The following is a 21,626-nucleotide window of genomic DNA, read 5'->3' as shown; positions in this document are numbered from 1 at the left end:
TGTACACCCTCGTGTGCACGTGTTTTTTTTTTTCTTTTTGATTGCTGAACAGAAAGCGTTCATAATATTCAAACATTTACATCATCAAAATGCAAAAGTTTTCACTGTGAGAAGGAAACAACCCCCTCCCACACCCTAAACCCTCGTTCGCTCCGCTTGCTTGGCTCGGTCGCGTTCATGACAACACTGTAAGAACTAATACAAGAAGTTTATATCTAAATGATACCATTCTATAGGCAAATTGTTCATTAACAATCTACATAAAAAATACTGCTACCATAAACAGGGGGGGGGGGGGACTGTCTCAAGTCGATAAAACAGGTAAAAACTTGCATCATATTGCACCATTCCCTGCATGCTCGGTCGCGTTCATGACATCTCAGTGTAAGAATTAACCCTATAAAGCCCAAGGGGGGGGGGGCACATTGTGCCCCCCCACCATATTTTCGTTTGCCGCTCCTATACCCTTTACCCGATTTCAACCAAATTTGGTGACTTTTCCTAAAATCTTATTGCGCACATTTTGATATATAATTTAGCTATATCCGATATTGCTGGTTGCCATGGCAACCATAAATTGACAACCATGTTCTTCAGATTTTGCATGATTTTCTGTTCCAAGTTCAGTTAACAGTATAATTATGGATGAAATGGGGTTTTTCTTGGCTGTAATTTGCTGAAGAACCAAAGGGTGAAGGAATTATGGTTGTGAATTACCCTGAAATGGTTTTCTTATTATTTCCTTTATTTTCTATACGACATAGGCATCAAACAATAGATATAATAAAAATAATTGAAAATACAGCATTTTCCAAAGACTACCCTTTTATTTTGTGTTATTTTCACACAAGCTGTACCTGTAATATCATTTGTTTATCATATTATCAATCTGCAAACTCAAAATTACAATATTTTAGAAATATGAAATGCAATACCAAAATATGTATTCATTCCAAGCAATACATTATAGGTTTTATATATTTCTTTATATTGTAATGAATAGCGCCCCCATGTGTTGACCTTGAGAAATTTCAACCATAACAAACAGTGAAGGCTGACTTGCTTTATCTTTGTGGTAAATATGAAAATGATTGATATTCAAACAAAGATATATACTGGGGATAAAGAAATAAACAGAAAAAACATGATTTTAGCGTATTTCCTATGTATTTCTTTATATTTTGGTAAACAGCGCCCTCAGTGGATGACCTTGAGAAATTTCAAATGTTGGGTCATGTAGAGTACGAGTTGCTCTACCCATGTGCCAAATATGACGGTCATACATCATATAATAAAGAAGTTATACAGGGGGGGGGGGCACAATGTGCCCCCCCCCCCCCCTTGGGCCTGGCAGGGGTCAAAATAGCTTGGGCTTTATAGGGTTAATACAGAAATTTTATTTAAATGATACCATTCTATAGGCAAATATTATTGTTTATTAACAATTTACATCCAAATGTACTGCTACCTTAAACAAGTGGGACTGCTACAAGTCGATAAAACACGGAAAAACCTGCATCAAATTGCAACATTTACAACATCAAAATGAAAAAAAAAAAAAAAAAAAAAAAAAAAAACGTTCTCATCGTGGGAACCCACTCCCATCTCTCCCTCGCTCTCTCCGCTCGCTCTTGCTTGGTTGCGTTCATGATTTTCAGTGTAAATATCAAAACATGAAGATTATTTGGATAATACTATTTTATAGGGAAATTGTTCAATGATAATCGACATCAAAATATACTGCTATAAAGCCCTGGTCACAACTAGCCGTGCGTGCTTTTCGTCCGTACGTTTTTGGCGGAGGCCACGGCATTCACGTTGTTTTGTTTTGTTTTGTTTTTTTCTGAAAATGTGGGGAGGGAGTGACTAGAGCAGGGAGGAAGTACGTCTACGCACGACACTCGCACGGTTGCACAGGGTGTAAGTACGTGGCCCGCTCGCCACGCCTGGCCGTGAGGGGTTACGTGCATCGTACGTTGTGCACGTGGTAAGTGAGTTGTACGTACTTACAAGGTACAATCTCCGTGCGATTGCCACATTATCTTGCGGAGACTGTAATTACACGTGCTACTCACGAACAGTATCACTACTCTCTCGCATGTTGTAAGTGCGTGCAAGTGCGATGTTTTGTTTTTTTCCGTCAGATGTTGGGGGTAGGCTTATATGACCATACGTCTTCTCCATACGTGTACATGGCAGTTTAACCTTCTGTGTACCATATTTATTTCATGTCCATAGGTTTATATGTGAAATGTGTGAATATATGACTCATTGACAGAGAAAGGGTTAATACATTTGGGCCCTATGGTCATAAAAAGTCGATATGATAGCAACTCTTGCTGGAATTGCAATTGTGATAGTAACGACAAGAATCCAGCTTCCTGATTGGCTGTTGCCATATTGAAAGTTGTCATTCCAGCAAGAGTAGCCATCCAAACGTATCTTATGAAATGGGGCCCAGGTACACGTATAAACCTATTATCGTGTATACAATGATATTGTAAAACATTATTTTGGTCTAAACAGCCTAACACATTGGCACTGGAGATGAGCTGAGAATATAAGTTTGTTATTTCAGATGCATTATGATTTGATGTTATGAAGTCTGCCATCTTTACACGCAGTTTCAGAGGTAGGCAGTGGTTCATTTCAGCCATCCAGCATAATCATTTTGAGCAAGATTAATAGCATATTGCTGGAACGATGAATGTAGGCCTATGTTGTTGTTGTTGTTGTTTTTTTTTTTTCATTTTCTCTGAGTCTGAAGGCGTCACGTTTGCAATTCATTCAAGGTAATTCTGCCATCACAGTAATTTCTTCCTTGCTTAATTTCAAAATATACACATTCTTAATTTTAGCTTAACTGAAATTGTACTGACTTTATCCCTGCTCTACAAAAAACAATGATGACCAATGCCTTTTAACCAAGCTTGTGCAACTCTTGAATGTAACAATCCAAAAAGCTGGTCACTTCATGCACTGACCACTCAAAATTCAGGATTTCTCTTCTTCAAGCAGTTTTTGACTGTCTCTTATGTTCTGCAAAATATAATATATAACATATTTTTAATAACCATAATCGTTACTCATCGCCTGCCAGACAGAAAGGTGGATTTTAGTTCGTGATGACAATTCGACAGAGTTTTGAAAGCTCTTTCATGCGATTTTTTTTTTTTCAAGGCAACAATCCTTATAGGTAATTTCTGCCCCCTAGGTGAAGGAGAACAGTACGAATACCTAATTGCCAACATTTTGGAGAGGAAAATTAATGACACTCGTCCGTCGGCTGGGCTTGCGTGCCTTGCAGAAATCAGTGCGCCCAACTTGCGTTGTAAGTGCGAAGCAGGTGCTTACTCGGTACGATCTGCGTGCTATGTTGAAGAGTTGAACTCACGAAGAGCCAAATAAGCACGGACTACGCACTTATCACGTGCTAACACGCAAATGCTACGTGCGCTGTCCGTCGAGCAAGTGACGGCAGGAAGACGCACGGAGTCAGTGCGTTGTACGCACGTTTACTGTAGAGGGCACGTACGTTGCCCGTACTTAGGGTAAATCCGTAGCCCGAACGCAGCGAAAGTTCCTCGTGACATAAAAGTGCTACGGCGTGTCTGCGTGCTTCAAAATCCATACTGAGGCGGTACTTACTACGTACGGATCCCAAAGTTTTGTTCACGTTTTTGCAAGTAGACAGCATGCACTTGCAAGTACGGCGAGTTGTGACCACGGCTCTTCCGTCTTTCGTAAGATGGCCGTAAGTCTGACGAAAGAATAAAGCTACGGTCACAAAGCTTTGTACGAACGATGCGAATGTTACTGTTTGTACGAATTCCGGAATTCGTACAGATTAGTAGATCGGACACAGATTCTTACGGTCTTCTTACGAATTTCGTACGAACGCTGTTTAATTCGCAAGAACAACTTAACATCTTTAAGGGCCGTTCACACTGGAGCGGTTTTGCGGCTGCGGCAGTGGCAGCGGTGTGCCGCAAAAATCCCTCGCGCAGGGATGCCAGGTTCATTTTTTTTTTTTTTTTATGAGTGAGATTTTCACGACTCGGCATCTCGGAAAGCGAATGTGCGCGCAAGCGAGGGTGTGGGAGGGGTCCCCCCCCCCCTCCACACACACACCACCGTGGCCTCCCACGGTAGGGACCTTTTTCAATTTTTAGCTCTTAATGGTGCGATCAGGTGCATACTTAAAGGACAAGTTCACATTCATAAACATAAGGATTGAGAAAATGCAACAATATTAGCAGAACACATCAGTGAAAGTTTGAGGAAAATTGGACAATCGATGCAAAAGTTATGAATTTTTTAAATTTTTGTGTTGGAACCGCTGGATGAGGAGACTACGACAGCTTGTGAGTCATATGCGTACAACAGTATAAAGAAAATATAAAAGAAAATTAAACATATTTTCACTTTTTTTCGCATAATAAAAGAGCAATTGACTTGCCTCTTTCTAAAGGCAGGGGGAATAATATTACCCATAACATTTATCGGTAACGAGTCAGGGGAATGTGTACTTTTTTCAAAAGATGGAATTTTGTGAAATTCTCTTTATATTTTCCTTATATTGTTGTACGCATGTGACATCTAAGTTATTCATACACTGCAGTAGTCTTCTCATCCAGCGGGTACTGCAGAAAAACTTCAAAAATTCATAACTTTTGAACGGATTGTCTGATTTTCCTCAAACTTTCGATGATGTGTTCTACTAATATTGCTACATTCTCTCAATCCTTATGTTTATGAAGGTGAACTTGTCCTTTAAGTGACTATTTTTTACTTATTTTGAAAGACAAAAGGAAAATATACCTTCATTTGTAACTATCACTTTAATCCTTTGAGCTATGCTCCTTATTATGGGCCCAAATTGCAGACTTTGCCCGATGCGTGAGAAAAATGGGTGTCGTGCGTGAGATCGTGAGACAACCCCTAAATGCTTGAGTCTCACTCAGAATGCGTGAGACTTGGTAGCTCTGCTCGCGTGTTGTTCATGTACAACCGTTCACACTGGAGCGGTATCGGCGACTTTTCAGAGCGGCAACCGCAAGAGGTTTTCTCGAATCACTCCGCCGAGCAATTTTTCTAGTCTGCCGCTGAGGCGAGGTTGCTGTTGAACAATCATAATAGAGCATAATTTGTGACGTTATAATGTGGATGGAGTCATAAATTTTAGTTTGAAAAGAGTCTCGCGAAGGTACAACACGTCGATCGTAGAGCTGAACGACGAGGTCTTGAAAAGACAACGTTTGTACAATAAACGTAATTATGCTCACAAAAACACTAGTGAGGAAAATATCGAGTTAGAGACCATTGGTGATAAAATTGGGCTAACGTTAAGTGGTAAGTTACTCGTTTGGTTATCTCGAGATTTTGCATAAATTTGTTTCGACGCATGACAGCAGTCACTCTCTTTCAGAGACTACATTGCAGATTGTAACTTTTCACGTATTTTGCCAAAGACGCAGACTCGCCAGCGAAAGAAAGCAGTCAATCAATATCACAGTCCCATATACGCCTATCTATGTCTGATATGCTATGGTATTCTGCCAACATGATACTGAAGACTTGAAGTCTAGAGTAGATCTAGAACTACTAGGTCCATTGATAGGAGCACTCCTACTAGTCCTACTAGTCCCACACCTACTAATGTATGGGGTCCATAGATGGGAAGGGCTTCCCATAAATGGACCACATATCTCTGTACGGTCGTCTGTATACCGCTATAGATCTACACGTTCTATTCATATTAAAAGAAAAGTTACCATAGTCAACCTATTTATAATGATAAGGCTTTAGTAGACTAGACATTCTACCGTTACTGGTTAGATATGTTTATTGGTATCATACAATATTTCTTTCAATTATTTCTGATAAAATGAAAATGATGCAGGAAATATTTTGGAATTGAAGTAATTTATAAGTAAAGATTTGGCATACATATTCTTAGGGCTTAGGCCCCGTAATAGCGGTAGGGAATGATAAATGACAAACAAATTCAAATAATAAGAGTGACAACAACAACAACAGCTACTGTAAGGTGAGGCCTGTGTCACAGGGGACTTTCCTCTGAATGTGGGGAACGAAAGTCCTCCCTGCGACTGGGATCTTTTCTATAGTCAAAGGTTGACTTTCTCTAAATGCAGCAGATTGTTAGCAGACCATTCACTCATTCGACTCTTTCGACTTGTACAACTACAGTGCCTCGAAAGTAGCCAATCACACAGTGTTCTTACAATATAACACTCAATAAGATTTATTATACTGGTCTCAAATTGTGGTCGTTTACAACAATAGCATAGTACAAACTTGAATACTGATATCCAACTCCACTTGATCCTGAGCTTGGTTGCTCTGCTCGTTGGTTTATTCTAGAAGCTCCCGTGCTTGGGTGCTCTAGGTTGTCGACGATGCCCTGCCTGAAGTAGCGGGTCGTCTCCCCTTACTTCTGGTCCTCTCTGGAACCGCAAACTGTGGCTCTCTCTCTGGAACCCTAAACTTGGTCCTCGCTGGAACCCTAAACGGTGGCTCTCTCCCTGGAACCCTAAACGGTGGCTCTCTCTCTGGAACCCTAAACACCCTGTTAATTTGATAACATGATACCTCCCTTATAATTTGTGGTCTTTAGTTATTCCTGATTCTATTCATATAAGAAATTCGCGAAATTAAAATGCACGCGAAAATTCCTCGTTTTATAGTAACTTCAACAAAACACATTTATATTCCATCATATGAACATTGATTAGCCACACATAATTTCCATAATAATGTTTCACCATGGATCATTATCTTTCAATGTTGAATAGGGGTAATTAATCAGCCCATTAAAATCTAAGCGTTGTTCTAATTCTCTATCTCTTTCACAATGCGATTAAAATTCGGTTTGACATACAAACATCACACATACAATGCAATATTGGAAATAACATAGGAACTTACAAGGCATAAACAACTTCAATTAAATGATCGTGTACTTACAACAGTTGTTGGTGTTTACACTCGAATCCTCCTAGATTCTCTGCTGGACGGTCAGGCTGTCCAAGCTGAAATGCAACAATCCCTGAATCACACTGATTCCAAATAACACTCTGCTACTCTCTCACTTCGCAATTCTCGAAGTACCGTAGCCTGGTCCTGAGTGTTCCGCAAATACTGTGGCATCTGAATTTTATGCCCAAACATTGTATATTTATACATTTGTTGGACCATAGGTCTCCATGTAAAATTAATTAAATGAAGTGACTTCCTAGAAAGTTTTCATAGAAGTCCTGCCCCCTTTTCTTATTGGTTGGCGTTTTCTGTCTGTCAAAACCTTCCTGAGTATCTCATTTTGATTTGGTCAAGTCTCTGCTTGACGTCATCACTTCCTGTCCACGGAAACCAAAATTCTTTGAAGTGGTCATGTTTTTACCTAGCTAGAAACTTGTGTTTGACGTCGTGAATGACGTCCACATACCAGATAGTATGAGGCATACTACCAGGGATACCCTTTTCTCGTATTTTGACGTCATGTAGGGTTTACTCATCCCCAAAACATTTAATTCCAAATCACTCTCTTTTACTTTGATTGTGCATCGCAACATCTCCTTATATGGTTGTTTTGATGTAAGCTTTTGTCTTTAAAGCTGCACTTCTTTTGTAACCATTGCGATAACATCAATTTCTTACACGAGCTACCTAATAAACAGTAGTACAATGAGACAAATTATTACGTGACAAATACAAAATATGTCATATCATGACAGTCTGATTCTGTGATAGTACTGTTAACATTAGACGTAGTTCTGGACTCTAGTCTAGAGTTTCTAGGCCCTAATAGGCATTATGTTCTAGGTATTGACTGTGTCTCTATAGATAGGTCTAGATGTATGTGTTTTTGATACCATACTGCAACCGCACAGTGGTATAAATGCATGTACACACGACCACAACTAATGCTCCGTCACTGACCAGGGACGCTAACCTGGAAGCATTAAACTACACATTACTTGAATATGAGACCATTCTGAAGCAAATCATTTTCACACAACAATAGATATACAATGAACTCTTGAATGAATCCCATAAGGATTGGAACAATCATCTCCCAGCATTTCCACTGATTCCCACTGATCAGTTACTAGCCTTCCCCTTTAAGAGTGAAATTTCTGTGAAGGCACATTTTTAAATCTCTACCCTGCCCTTCATTCCAAGGAAATGTACATGTAGATTCTTCTTTTTCTTCTCTATTATGGCAACATCCCATACGTTCATGACGTTTGATAGATATCACAGTATCCTGCGTGGACCAATCAATCATTATTTTAGTGTATATTGTAGTGTGCCATTGATGCCTAGGTCAAGTAATTGGCCCATGCCAATATAATCAGTTTCGGAGGACATGGAAAATGCAAGTCATATGTAACTTTGAATGTAAAGTTGCCTGTCACTTTATTTTATGTTATTTTATTTTTTTTTGGGGGGGGGGAGGGAGTGGTCCCAAAAGATCTGACTTTAGACAAAGTTACACTTCTTTGCAAAAATAGTTCTGGTTTTTAATTAAGCTAAACATAAAAAAAAAAATAGCACCATGACTAAAGCCAGAGGTGTAAATTGTTTTGTTGTGATCTGTAGCTTTCTAACAGGCCTGTACTACCTCCCCTCCCCCTTCTGAAACAATTTTGCCCCCTGTTTCCAGATATCATGTTTGACTCACTCCTGTATGTACATAGAAGATTTTCAGCTTTAAAGCATGACCTTTTAATATTGGTCACTCTTGCTCCTAGTTTGCTGGAGTTGCTAATGAATATATGATACGAAATTACTTGATATATCATGTGTTTAAAAGCGTAACATAATGCTCATCAATATGTCTTCAAAATGTTTGCACTGTTTTCATAATAATGCTTGCCCTTTTCGTTCTTCCAAGTAGGACTGTTTAAACTGCTCATGGTGGTCGACACAGAACATCCGCAGTCAGAGCACTTCATCCTTTTTATTGGAGAAAGCAAATTAAACCCTCTTCAGGTACATGTATCTGCAGTTGTGGAGCACAGGACACAGTCTTGTCAAGGCATTGTGGCTGCAGCTGATCTTGCCTTCAAGTTGTTCTTCGTTGTAAATCTCAACTACTGGCCACATTGCATGGCAGTGAGACCATTTTTAGAGGGACTCCTGTACAAACAAGGAGGATTTGTAACTTTGGTATCCATCCCTTAGTTTGTAAATTTGCCAAGTCAACCAAAATGTAACTATTTATTCGTCTGCACCCTCCCCATATCAAGTCTGCATAAATAAAACAGCAGTTGTTTGAGAAGTATGTACAATGTTATAGGGAAATAGGCACTGACCTTTGATTGCGGTCTCCTCATATAACAGTGACCACGTTCTTTCACAAGTCATTTGCCATTCGGATATTGTGTTATATAGAGTTAGGCAATTCTCCATTACCTAACTATGTAAATATAGTTTCCATTCGTGCTTTAGTCCTTTCCCTTGTAGTTCAATAACCCTTTGCTATAGCACGTAACCCCAACACCTGTCCATCACCCCTCATGTCAATAGGAGTCTCTATGTCAGACCAACAAGGTTAGTTTCCTCCTAACAACCCCACATCAAAGTATCCACTCCCATTGTGGTCAGAAAGTTATTACCCCTTGTCCAGTTCCCTTCCTGCCACAAAGCCATCTCCCATTACCCTCAACACTGTTCCTTTGTTTCAAGCCCCAAAATGATTAAGACCACACCCTACGTTTCCATATGCCTACAGTGAATTGACCAATCATATTGTGTATGGACCATGTGCTTTTCAGGATGAGATTTTCCCCTAAGTTTTAGAGATAGTTTCTGAAAGTAAAATCGACACACTTCTACTCCAGGCTTCAGCCAGATGTGTTAGCATTTCATCTGTTCTTTAAACATGTTGTAATTTATCTGTGTTCATCGGAGATACTTGTAACTCGTGCAACTCCTATGTTACACTTTGGCTATTTTGCTGTCTAAGTTTCGGAACTCTGAAATAAACACTTCAACTGCATATTATTGGACTCCACATCTCCTTTATTTCATCGATGACTTTAACAGCGTAATCGCATGTTTGAATCTGTACTTCTCCACAATTATCATAACAACTGGCAACTTAAACGATCCCAAATGGCGCCTAGCGCGCCAATACACAACATGGTGGAGAACCCGTTTTTTCTTCATCGTTGATCATCTGTACATCTTGGATGTAGGCCTACTGGACAATTTAGCACAACCTGGAGTGGAGGACCTTTCATTACTTTTTTGTTATCATCGACCAGTTATGTGTTGTTGCCTTTATGTTACTTGATGTAACATTTCGTCACTGCAATCGTGGTGGTGGAGAGCATCGAGAGGAGTCGAGTTTATCTTGAACTCAACGAACTTCATGTATATGCCGATTGCCGCACAACCTTTGCTACGGTGATGCCTTAATGATGATGACGGCATGGACATCGGACCGCATCGTGAGACGTCGTGACCAACGCTAAAGACTACACAAAACGCCGAGTCGGAGGCACTCACACCACGACTACAGCTACAGCCCCACGACAACGCCGATGACAACGAGGACGACCCCTGCTGGACGATAACGCCGATGGCAACGAGGACGACCCCTGGACAACAACGCCGATGACGACGAGGACGAGTGACAACAACGGAACAACACTTAGATCCAAAGACAAAGACAAACGACGCTCAACCTGGACTTGAATCACACACACACTGGACTGGATATTGGACAACCAACTGGAAAAAAATACTACCACACTTTATAAACACGAACAGAGTTAGTTGTAATATTTTTGGCTTGTAATCATTTGGTGATTTAGAATTTACATTGCTTTGTTTTTGGATTGCCCCCTCCGCTCCATCCATGACTCCTGGTCGGTAAGTGAAACTTTCTTTATTGTTCCATATGAGAGTGTGAGTAGAAAGTGTGTGAAAAAGTGGACTTTGGGTTTATATAAATTTTTTTAAAAACAATTTCTGGCCTGTTGTCTATTTTGTGTGTTTGAATTAACATTACACATTTTTATATTGGTTCATGTTACTTTGCATTTTTTTGTTTGTTTCAACCCTTTACTTAATTGTTAGATATCCTTTTGCACTTTTCACACTATATAACTTGTTTCAATCATACCCTTTTGAACTACCCGATTACTTGACTCATTACCACAATGACTACCACCACCACGACCACACTTAGACAAACTGACTTCCTACCGTCCAAATTTACCGGTGACCGACTTGACTGTGACGAGTGCACAGCGCACATGCTGTTATTCGAAGACTACTTAGACGCACATGATATTGACCAGTCCAAAAATGACAATTTACCAACCATACTTAAAACATTTAAACGGACGTTAGCCGGACAGGCGCGACTATGGATCGACAGTATTACCCCCAAAGACATACGATGACCTAAAGACCAGTTTCAGACGTCGATTTAGTCCTGCTAAGTTGTCATATGGTAGGGTGACCGACTTCAATACGATGACAATGACCGACGGGGAAAGTGCAGAAACTTTCCTGCAAAGACTCCGACAGACCGCAACCCATATTGACTATGGGGAGACTCAAATTAGGGATAGACTACTTAACTCACTGACCCCCGACTGCCGTGCCGCCGTCCTCATGTCGGCACCGACCACGACTCAGACTTCGGACCAAATAGCTGCAAAAGCGCAGCTATTTCTGGACTTGCATAGGGACACGACCCAGACTACACATAAAGAAGTCACATTTGCGACTCAAGGTGACTTAGACAGACTGACTGAGGAAATATCCTCATTAAAATTGACAAGACATGACGACAAAGTGAACCCTGACCCTGACAATAGATATAGCCGACATTCCCGTCCCCCGACCCCCCACCGCAGCACTAGTCGTACCCGTAGCGCTAGTCGTGACAGACCCCGTGGCACAAGTCGTGGACGTGACACTCACAGACACAATAGAACCTACCGCACTGACCGGAGTAACAGCCGCGGACGTGACCGACAACCCCGTCCAAAATGCTACCACTGTGGCATTGCCGGTCACATGTGGCGACAATGTAGGAAGCGACTTCGGGACTTAGAATATGCCAGTAGACAGTACCATCCCCAATCACGCCAATACGGCCCACCAGGACATGATTACCATTACCCCACCCCACCACCACCCCACCTTAACCAACAAAAACAACAAAACTTACATGCGGGACAATACTATACCGGACCACAAACTCAGGGTTTTCAGTAAGGGAGGAAAATTTCAGCGCTCAGAACTTCTCCTCCCATGCTAACAGGCCCAGTAATGACTCGAAATCGACATACTTAGGGAATGACGATGTTGACATACAACTAAGTGACAGAAATTTTGTGAAGGGACGACTTGACACTGGTAGGAACATTTTCATTTTGTTTGACAGTGGCGCGACGAAGACTCTCATTTCTGACAGATACGTGAAATCTACCCCGCATCTCTCCAACCTGCAAAGACAAAAAGTAGCCCCTACACGGTTTCGATTAGGGAACGGGCAGTTCCTTCAATCTCAGTCGGCGATTACATTCAGAGTCACTATTCAGGGACACAAATTTGAAATTTCTGCCCTCATTGTAGAGAATCTTGTTGGCGTTGACCTGATTTTAGGGACGAATACACTATCGGACTTAGACGGGACTTTGACATTCAGGAACAATAGGTTCAAGATCAAACAGAAACGAATACCTTTCTCCCCGACAAACAATGTGACTATCAACCCTAAGGACTCAACACTCATGACCTTACAGGGACAGGCACCGCCACAATTCCGTAACACTGACGTCATACTGACTGCAAACGACTATCTTGGTAGACATTGCCCCTCTACCATGGTTGTAACATTGTTGAAGGGCAGGACTCAAATACTAGTGACTAATACTTCTGGCCGACCCCTCCAATTTGCAAAAGGCAGACCAATTGCATACCTCGACATGGCATGCCCCATAACTGTGTCTGAGCCCCTTCACACTGACAAGGTGAATGTGACCTTATGACTGACCGGCACACAGACAATATTTACAGCACCCAACTCTCTACCCCACGCCCAGACGGTAACCATGGATACCAGACTAGACAAGACAACCTCAAGAGATACCCCCACCTTGACCCCTGCGACCCAATTGCAAGCATGACTGAAGACTAGATAATTAAGGAACACATTAACTTTAACAACAGCATACTGTCCCCTACTGAGAAGGACCAATTGAGACAATTACTAAGAGACAATTAGGCCTGCATTTTCCTTGTACGGCGAACTTTCCAGCTGCCCCGACTTTGAAGTCGACATTGAATTGACTGACGGCACACCATTTTTCATACGCCCCCACTTTGCCACAGAACCCGACAAACGACAGATTGAAAAGGAACTTACGAAACTTGTGAAGCTAGGAATACTAGAAATCGGACCACAATCATACACATCACCAGTACTACTAGTATAGCTAAAAAGGACAAATTGGAAAAACGTGTTGTGACTGACTTTCGATATCTGAACTCAAAAATCAGACGAATAAACCACCCCTTTCCCCTACTGACAGAGACCCTTAAACGAATCGGACAAGCAGAGACTAAAGTAATGAGTGTCATTGACCTCAAATCCGCATTTCACTGCATACCCCTCTCAAAATCTGCGCAAAAATACACCGGAATTGCCTCATACCATGGAGGTAAACACTACTACTACAAACGACTAGCACAAGGACTTAACGTTTCCCCCGGACTCTTCCAAGCCAAGATTGACAATATTTTAGGTTCAATTCCCTACTCTCATAACTTTTGTATTGCCCACCATGACGACATTATCTTATTTAGCTCCGACAAGACGACTCATAAACAACACTTGACACAGGTCTTAAAGGCACTTTCTGACAACGGACTGAAAATCAGCCCGAAAAAGTGCAAACTCTTTAGGGATGACGTCGACTACATGGGACATAGGTTAACCATTAACAAGGATGGTGAGACATGCTATCAACCACTGAATAATAGGTGCGCCTCAATACATAACGTGACAAGACCCAGGACCCCCCGACAAGTAAGACGACTAATAGGTGCAGTAAACTATGTTGCGGGATTTTTTTCCCAACATACAGACAATACTCAAACCACTACACCAACTGACCAGGAAGAAAACAAAATTCAAATGGACTGACGAACATTACAAAGCCTTCAACAAAATTAAAGAGCTAATGACAAACCCCCCTGTACTGCATATGCCCCATCGAAATGGACGCTTCAGACTATACAGTGACACTTCGAGGACTGGTACTGGTTCATACCTTACTCAAATAATACACGGACAAGAAGGACTACTAGGATACTACTCGAAAGTTCTCCCTGATGCATGCAGGAGATACAGCGTCACTGAATTGGAATTGTTTGGCCTTCTGATCAACATTACTGCTTTCAAACATGTGTTAGAGGGATGTGAATTTGATGCCTTCGTTGATCACAGTGCTATTGTGCAAATTTTGAAATCCAAAGAAGAACCTAGTACAACTAGACTCCAGGAATTGCTACTCAAATTATCGGAATATGCATTCAAAATTGGGTACAAAAAGGGAACAGAGTTAGTTTTAGCAGATTTTCTTTCCCGTGTTCCAAGTGAACAGCACCCGGAAATAGATCAGGTAATCCCCCTTTCCTTTAGCTTGTTTAGCGAGAGTGACTTTACTCTTCACCCCGTCCAGCCAGTTGAACGACCCATGACACGTGCATGTGCAAAACAGATGGGAGTTACAATCCCAGACATTTTTCCTCCACGTGCCAGTGACCCAACACCTCAAGCATCTCCCACTACTACAACCCCTCCCCCACGTCCACCCCCTAAACCTAACTTAGGCAAAACAAATGACACACATGCACGACCAACCAACCAGAGACAAGAACCAAAACACGACACACCCCCAGCCCCAACTCCAGCCACTACACGTTCCCACACACGTTCCCATGACAACCATGCCCCTTCCACGCGACCTCCTGCTCGACATACACCTGTTACTCCTCAACTCAACGAACCAAGATTAGTTGACAGACATAACGACCACCAACATCAACACAAGCACAACTCTAACGACCAATACCGAGAAGTACCGCCTGACCTCTACACCCCGCCTAAGCCACTGACCACTAAGGTAAACAACATTGTAGCTGGACACATCCCAAAACAACATGAGCTAGACAAGTTTAATGACTTGATCAAACGGAAAATAATCAGAGACTACAACCTTCCAATTGACATGCGACAACTAATGACTGAACAGCAAACCTCGCCTTTCTTCAAGCCTGTTTGTGACTATTTGTCACATGACATTCTACCTAGTGACAAAAGAGCAGCCAAAACAGTGAAATTAAAGGCTGAAGAGTACATTTTGTGTGACGGCCTACTGTTCAGACTTTTCTTCACAAAGGACGATGACTTCAGGCTACAACTAGCTATCCCAGAATCCTTGACTGGCACAATCATATCCCAACACCATGACAACCTCCTTAGCAATCACCAAGGGACCCAACGGACTTACTTGACAATCAGACGCAACTACTACATTAACAACTACTACAGAATTAACAATTATGTCAAAGCTTGCTTGCGCTGCCAGCAATTCAAGGGCAAACCAGACAAGGACAGACCCTTTCACACGCGAATACCCGACTCTTACAGACCATTTCAACGTATTAGTCTAGACTTCAAGACAATGCCAAGTTCACAGACAGGATTCAGACACTTGATGGTGATTTGTGATGAAATCACTCGATTTGTTGTTTGTGCGCCTTTAAAGACGCTAGACGCAGAAACAATATGCGAAGCACTGATCCAAAAAGTGATATGTATTTTTGGACCACCATCATGTATTGTGACCGACGCTGCTGCCTCACTGACCGGCAAATTACTGACTTTACTGTGTGACGCCCTGAACATTGACAAGAAAGTGATTAGTTTTGCCAATCACGGTAGCCTACAAGTAGAACGACATATCAGAACTCTCTCTGACTTTCTCAAAATCAAACTTAACCGATTTGGAAATGACTGGGTTAGATACATTAACAACCACATGCTATGCCTACAACTCCTTTTCCTCTCCACATCTAGGTGACCATTCCCCCTATGAACCTGTTTTTGGCCGAGACGCTCCAAATCTAACCAACTTGACCTTCAACCCCATGAATGGACTTTCTCAGACATATGATGAATATGTGGCCCATCTCAAGAAGAAATTTGACCACATCTCTCAGACCATGCTTTCACTGCAAAGAAAACAACAGAACAAGCAGAATGTAGAGATTGCCAATAGATTGAACAAAATCACCGATCTACTCAGTAGGTCAATTAGTCTATACAAGCCTACATCCTCTTCCCTCACTGCTAACTCTCGAAAAATAGCAGCTGAATGGGTTGGACCCCTGGTCATTCATGAGATTTTGGATAGGACCCACTACATTCTGGCAACTCTCAAGGGAGAAATCCTGCGAGATGTTTTCAATTTTAACAGGCTGAAACCCTGTTTCATGAAAGCGTCTGATGACAGAAAACCGATCACGCACATACAGCGACTGAAAGAAAGACTAGGCAAAGCAGCACAAAACGAGACTGGTCAAAAATCTGACAAGCCGTCAGTACAGTTCATGGATGAGCATGACGAAATCAGACCAGAGTGTACTGCTGACCAAATTATGTGCCTGCAAACCACTGACCCATTCGATGACAGAGATTATGTTGACTCCCTACCCTCAAACGATGGCATAGCCGCCCCCACCCCCCTACAACAGCCTGACCTAGAAAGGCAATTTGATTTGCTCATGAGTGCCCCCACAGACAATGAAATGTCATTACACAGAGGGCGATTCAAGGCTGGAAAGTTACAAGTTCTGACCTCATTTCTGATCCATCAATCATCATGGTCCAGAGTCTTTTATCGCTGATCGTGAGTGTCTTCATGTTTTGTGGGGATTGCATCTAAGGAATACCAAGTGATAAATTTTGTTCTAAAATTTTGTACTGTATTGGATCCGTTTGCCTAGTCCCACTCGTAAGACTTACATTTCCTTTTGCTGTATATTCACATACTGCCGAACACTGCCGACGGAACCCTGTGTATGGGAAAGTCTCATTCTTCTATCCAAAGAAGTGTTCTATTCATCATGGCCCAGATTCCCTTAATCCTGATTGTAAGTGCCCTTCTCACACTTGGCGTCAAATCTGGTCACTGTCGCTCAAAGTTCAACATTCCGAACTTAGATGCTGATGAATGGAAGCGATTAGATTCCGATTTAAAAGCACGAATAGCCCCTATTCATCATGAGCTAGCCATTGACGCTATCAGTCCGAAAGAAGCTTGTAAACACTTTGTTGACATTTTGACTGAGATTTTGCTAAACCATCCCGAATGTACTTTTGACGAGACGAGTGTGTACAACAAATTTTACTCCAAACTTTCATCAAAAACACTGCAAGATGTTACTAAGCTAAAAAATAAACTTAGAAAAAAGGCGTACGGAAAAAATGCGACTGAAGAAGATAGGAAACTCTTTAGACAAGCTGTCAAGGCCCATAGTCATCTGAAGAGAATTGAGAGGGATAAGAGAAACGAGTCTAAAGCCAGACGTCAAGAAAAATTGTATGTGAGAGATTTTTGGAACTTTGCCAAAAAATGTTCATCAGGATGCCTCGAGAAACCCTCCACTAAACCGTCTTTCACAAGAGAAACTGCGGACCGTTATTTTGTGAACGCATACTCTACAGGCAATCCCATCGACAAAGCAAAATTATCATGGTTCCCATACATTGATGTGGACACCAGATCTTTTGATCTCAGTCCATATTGTAAACCCAAAGATGTTAAGTGTATTCTGAAGAGAAAAAAACCTACGTCGGCCCCAGGTAATGACGGGATAATGTATGGGGTATTGCGAAAGCTACCTATTGTATTCGGGGAAGTTTTCAGAACTGGATCTTTTTTTCTGATTTTTTGGTACTTTGTATTAAGAATTTAAAGGTTTTTTTTTTTTTTTCAGGCACTTTTACAGTGCATGACCTAGCTCATCCATAAGGCTCAAAGAATTGTTTTTACATATATTTTAGTAACAAGTAGAAGGAAGGCGCACTTTTTTCTGTAAAACTGAACATATTTATCTATAATGACATTCCCCTGTTAAATATGCCAAATAGAAATAACAAAACAGAGGCAAAAGTTTAAGATGGTTGAAATGAGATTGCCAAGGTTAAGAATTGATGGACTGCTATGGCATCTTAGACTTATCATTCTCTTCCTTATCGCCACTATCATAATTATCATCAACATCATCGTCACCATCATAATCATCATCACCATCATCTCTATCAATATTGTCATCATCATTATAATCATCATCATCATTATCATCACCATCATCATCGCCATCATTATGAATTATACCAGTGAGGTGGGAGGAATATGATTATGCATATCATATGTCTATATACAGTCATTATTTACGGGCCGGTTTTGTCCATTTTGATTTCCCCCTTTGTATTGTTGAAATATGTATATTTATAGGATTTATATCTTTGCATATGTATTTATCATTATGTATATTTTGTCGTTTTTTTTCTGCAACAATGGATGTGAAATAATTATTTCATTTTATTGAGCAGATTTAATGTAATTTATTGGTAATGAATTTCGCGAATGAGTTATTTTTTGTGTTTCTTAGGTTAAGTATATGCTGATATAAGTTCATTTTTTGTAAGTTTTTTTTTTTTCGTCTTGAAACAGCTGTTCATGTATCATGTTTGTGTGTAAATGTACTTGTATACTTGTATATATTTGTGTCAATGTCAATAACCATTATTGCGATGTGATGGACTGGGTCCACTGTATTTTTTTTTTCCTTGTACGTACCTGCCTGTGGGCAGGTAGTATCCTAGGATTATTTATCACATGCTTTAATTTGCAATGGAAATAAAGTATGCTATACACCCCCCCCCCCCACGGAAGAAAGCAGTAACTGCATAGCTGCTGAGCTGAGATAAATGCGATTTTGTGTTTTTTGCAGATTCTTTAAAAACACAGAAACATTCAAAAATAATTTTGTCGTATGATTATGCACCATACCTAGTTGTCTAACAATACCTAGGAAAAATTATGTTTCCTTTATTTCTTAAATGTTATTTAGGAAAATGCAGTTACTGCGGTGGCTCACCCTTGATTCTGGGTAGTTTCCCCACGGAAAAAAGCAGTAGGCCTAACTGCAGACGGCCAGGAGTCTGCTGTTTTCCCCATGGAAAAAAGCAGTAACTGCACATGTCACATGACCATAGGAGGAGAATTGTTACCACCACCAGGTTATAAAGTTCTTCTACTTTCTGGTTAGTCTGGATCTATAAGATCTAGGACCTAACGCTAGACCTAGACTAGGTCTTGTCGATTGAATGGCATTCTGTGTAAAAATTAGGTAATTGAAGTTGAACTTTGAAGTGCCCGGCCTGGCCCCTAGCACATGACCCTGGACTAGACAATAAAGTCAAGTCTCTTCGTCTTAGATCCTAGTCGAACTCTGACGTTACACTTAAGCTAGACTACAGATCTATGCCCAATGTTAGTGCTAGACCTAGATCTATTACGTTAGATTAGGCCTACTGACATTTTGTCTAACACTAAACAGTTAACAAGAATAGATTAGACTCTAGATCTACTCTGTAACGTTAAATCTGGTAGACCTAACTTTTGGGCCTACATCTAACGTTAGACTAACGTTAGTGTATTAATACTAATGCTCATCTCCCTTCAATATATGTTCAGCTCACCTAGATTTTCTGGTTCTGGCCAAAGCCATGGCTACCATGACTTTTCCTCTGCAATTCATGATAGATTTACAGGCATGCCTGGACCGCAGAAACTGTGTGACAGCATGGTTAGCACTGGCATGATCACTCAGACTGTACCAGACCTGCAATACTGTGCAAGTGATGACTGTGATGTGATGCAATGTTTAGCTAGTTACTGTATGCTGCAGAATTTATGCGCATGCAGCTAGCTGCACGCGTATTCTGCACTCTGAGCGCGCTGAGTCTGCCAGGTTTGCTAGTCTCAAGAAAGAAGCTTTTTCTACAACTTGTCATATGATTCCCTGCGGGCAGAGTCAAGTTACTGGTGAAACAATCTTTTTATATCTACTCCCCTAAATTATGGAAGAAACTGCTGTTTACATTTGTTTTTAAAAAAATTAGTAGAAAAAATAAATGGTATTAGGGAAAAAAATATACAGGATGGACTATACAGAGTCTGAATGATTAGACTAAATTGTTAGTTACTGCTTTCTTCCGTGGGCTTTGTTAGTTACTGCTTTCTTCCGTGGGGAAACTTGCAAAGTTGAATCAACTGATGCATCTACTGCTTTTTGCAAAAGTGAAAAATTGCATTTTTGGTCACTTTCATTTTTGTTTTTGCAAAACTGACCTATTAACATTGGAGAGCATTGGGTAAACTATTCATTTTTGCAAAAAAGTAAACATTCATAAAAATGTCAGTTACTGCTTTTTTCCGTGGGGGGGGGGGGGGCAGATTTGTTAGGAATGTTACTGATAATGACCCTCAAGACATACGTTTTTGGTGGAACATTGGGTTATACCCAGACATGCATGACTCGGTCCAAAGTATCTTGGCAGACAAGAATATTCCTGTAACTGGGACACCCAAGAAATTCATGAGACAATTGTATGTGTGACTTTGTAAATAGAAATTATGTATGCGATACTTAACTTCACGTAGTAATATTCTGTGCCTCTATAAGTCTAGAGGACCTTTAAATGGATTCGGTGATACACAAGTGTGTCACATATTTGTTATGTGTTTTTAATGTACAAGTTTGGAGTTACTTGTCTATGAACGATTTATCTGTTCCATCTTTTTGATGGATACTTTACGAGTTTGAAATACTCGTCTTATGTTTAACTCACTTGAAAGCGTGAGTTCACGTTCATTACATTTTATTATTTTATTCATTTGGAAAGATTTACCTTTAAACAGGAAAGGTTTGAAAGTCATCATATTCTATGTTTACCTTTCATTTGAAGAGATAATTGCCTTGGGCCGCAACATAGATAGCCTTCAATCCTTAGAGCGCTCTGTTTTCTTTCCAATTTTTTTTAATGATGCTTGGAAAATTAGCATCAATGTAACTTCTTGTGGCACATGCGGAGAGTGATTTTATCAACAAACTGATCAAACCTGTTTGATATACTCTGTAAGGATTTGATTTGTAAACTTTCTTTGTTGATAATTTAGATATGATTTGGTTGATGCAACTATTGCATTGATTCTATAGGTTTTGTGCATATCACAAGTAACTCTTAGTTTGTTTTATGTTGGATGGAATGACTTTCTTTTGAATTGCTATATCCTTATGAAGAGAGTGATTTCTTTTAATTTGATGTGTTTTTATGAAGAGTGTGCATAAGCCTGCACCACTTACTCTTCTATTATTTAAATGCATTTGTGTATAAGTCTGCACAACTTGCACTTGTATAATTCTGTGCATCAATGCATAAGTCGGCACAAAGAGTACTTTTCAATATTTTATAGTATTATTGTAGATAAACATAAACA

At 40.6% G+C, this 21,626-nt stretch overlaps 1 protein-coding gene and 1 pseudogene across 1 annotated transcript in view; both read left to right on the top strand.

Moving 5' to 3' along the window:
• The window catches only part of LOC140241083 (uncharacterized), a 196,074-nt gene that overhangs the window by 52,371 nt on the left and 122,077 nt on the right, over positions 1–21,626 (top strand). The window lies entirely within an intron of this gene.
• On the top strand, positions 11,193–13,186 carry LOC140241065 (uncharacterized; annotated as a pseudogene).

This window comes from Diadema setosum, chromosome 17 (genome assembly GCF_964275005.1).
Source record: "Diadema setosum chromosome 17, eeDiaSeto1, whole genome shotgun sequence".
Taxonomy (NCBI): Eukaryota; Metazoa; Echinodermata; class Echinoidea; order Diadematoida; family Diadematidae; genus Diadema; species Diadema setosum.
Note: the sequence above shows the minus strand (reverse complement) of the source record. Positions and strands in the feature narration are given on the sequence as shown.